This window comes from Agrilus planipennis, unplaced genomic scaffold (genome assembly GCF_000699045.2).
Source record: "Agrilus planipennis isolate EAB-ADULT unplaced genomic scaffold, Apla_2.0 scaffold18, whole genome shotgun sequence".
Classification (NCBI taxonomy): Eukaryota; Metazoa; Arthropoda; class Insecta; order Coleoptera; family Buprestidae; genus Agrilus; species Agrilus planipennis.
This window is the reverse complement of record NW_020438920.1, coordinates 786-3,340: the sequence shown is the minus strand read 5'-3', so window position 1 is coordinate 3,340 and position 2,555 is coordinate 786. Positions and strand designations below refer to the sequence as shown.

The 2,555-nt window shown below is 32.3% G+C and overlaps 1 protein-coding gene across 1 annotated transcript in view; it reads right to left on the bottom strand.

Moving 5' to 3' along the window:
* The window catches only part of LOC108744071 (cardioacceleratory peptide receptor-like), a 46,507-nt gene extending 44,604 nt beyond the window's left edge, over window positions 1-1,903 (bottom strand). Inside the window, exon 1 of the mRNA XM_018479667.1 lies at window positions 1,854-1,903. The gene's annotated coding sequence lies outside the window, so the exon portion shown is untranslated. The remainder of the gene's footprint in view (window positions 1-1,853) is intronic.
* Window positions 1,904-2,555: the final 652 nt, after the last annotated feature.

Below are 2,555 nucleotides of genomic sequence, written 5' to 3'. Positions count from 1 at the left end.
GTAATCGAAGCTGTAAATGGTTATTTTGAGGAGCTTGACGAATCAGTCTATAGAGATGGCATTAATAGACTGGAACACCGCTATGAGAAATGTATCAGCCTTGGAGGAGATTATGTTGAGAAATAAAAAAAAAAATTTTTAAAAACCTTGTTTTTCTTGGTCAGGCCGGAAACTTATCAATCCACCCTCGTATAATAACTAATAACATTTCGAAATTAAGAAAATCATGTTTTATTATTATCAATGAAATGTCATTTTGCGAAGGTCACAATTCGCTTCTAATGGAAGCGTCGTCTGGATCTCTTCTAAAAGCGAAGTGTTGTCGTCGCCGTTGCCATCCTTTAAAAGTTAAATTAAATGAGCCGTAATATCATTGCCATTAAGTCAAACCCTGTAACTACGTTGTAAAGAGCTCGACCGTTCCAGATTCATCCGGGTCATAAATATTCCATTTAATTCCGATTTACGGAGGGTGGTCGGTCGCTCGTACTTTTAAGACCAATTGTCAGATCGTAAAAGGGATAAAATACTGTTTAATCAATGTATTTTATTATCCCCATTAACTTATGGATGAGTCATTGTATTACATGTGAACATTGAAAGAAAATGATATTTTGTAGTAGGTGTTCACACTGTTTTAATTACACAGGTCTGCGAAATTTTTTTTTGGAAAGTTTTTTTCTTAAATTGTTAATATTTGCCGTAATTGTCTTAAAAGTAATGAAAAACGATATTCATATGGTACATACCACGTCACATTAACCCATAAATGCTCAGTGAACACATTTCCATTTAAACCCTTGTCACGTAATGAGTGCGACGAAAAAATATTCGATAACCAGTGTTTCTATGTTTTTAACGATGGTGTTGGTTAAAATTACCTCCGACAATATTGAAGCATGGAAAGATCGAAAATAAACAAAAAAAACGTAATTTTTGAATTGACTTTTTTCTTAAAAAGTAATTTTTTGTGTCCTTACGATTTTTTTATATGCTTAAAACCTATATAAATCACGACCTCGATATCTAAACATGAAATAAAAACCGTTGGTCAAGTCGAAATGTCTTTACAAACTGTTTGATCAAACCAAGTTAAATGTAAAGTGGTGGAAGCAATACTTTATTCTTTCAAACTCGTATTGGCATTTTTCACTCCGACCTCCAATTGCATTCTAATTCAGACAGAAATACCAAATAAAAATGATTTTGATTTACCATAAGTCCACTGTCTTAACACTTCACGTTAATATTATATCTCTCTCAATAATGGCACGTTATAAACTATTTTTTTTCAGGCGGTGTAAACGACTATAGTTACTTTCAGACTATCTAAAATAAAGTAAAAGACAATATAATGCTCAGTCAGAGAGTATTAAATAGAAATATAATATATAAAATGAGTTTTGTGAAAAAACAAATAAATTGACCGATTCAAAGAGCTATATTTATATACATATATTAATCTATATACAAAAAAAATGTGACGTGATACGTTAAAACAAAATTTATATTTGCAAAATATAGACCAACATTTGCATGCTTAAGATAAATTTATACAACAAATAATACAATACAATAAACTTTTTTATCGCAGACCTTTGTTATATAACGCGGCCTTTTAATTTACGGACAGAAAATTTACAATAATTTATCCACTAAAGTTTAGTATTTTTGATGTTAATAGAAACTGAATGAAATTCTGCGGATATTTTAAGTTGTGGATTAACCAAATAAGTCTACTAGATAATCCGGCATTAGCAGCGTAGACGATTACGGAAAACCACAATTAGAGTATTGCTGTAATTAAGTTTTCAAATATGGTGTTTACTATTGCAAGATGACCTGTAATTTACCGTCACGTGCCACTTTTGTATCTTAATCACTATTTATCCGACAACATTAGCGTGCGGTACGTAACAAACTAACTTCGATAATTAAATTGTAGAAGTGGAATTCAGTGGGCGGTTGGGATAAAGTTCAGTAACAGCTCTTCAATTACCTCAGCAGCTTTAGTTTAATTCGCTCTTGGAATGTAAAATGAGAAGAGTGTTTTCCGTAATATTGGATAAGAAAGAAAAAAGTTCCGGAATGTGTTGATGGAGAGGTTACTTAGTTCCAGTTTAAGAAACATCAGCATCACCTTCCTGAACTTGAGAAGACATTAATACATTAAGTGGTAAAATAAAATTAATTATGTACGGTACCTACCCACTTGTTGTAGGTGTTTCCTGCGGTTTTTTCTTCCAACGTTCTTTTTACGGTATCGGGTTTTTATGTAGGATACATTTTTTGTATATAATCGTAATTTTGCATATTTAGCAATTAAACAGAAGTAGAAAGTAGAAAGATAAAAAAAAAGACAAGACATCGGTCCGGAAATGAACCCAAACCCGCCGAACCACCAGCCGACCATCCACAGCACTCGTCCATTCACGTATGTTGTAAATATTTCCAAAATTAAGCAAGATCGTAATATTTTGTTTACCTCTTTAGTTTTTTGGATTTGGATTATGATTAGAGTGCATGTGCGAAGTTAACAAGCAAAAATCTAGTCT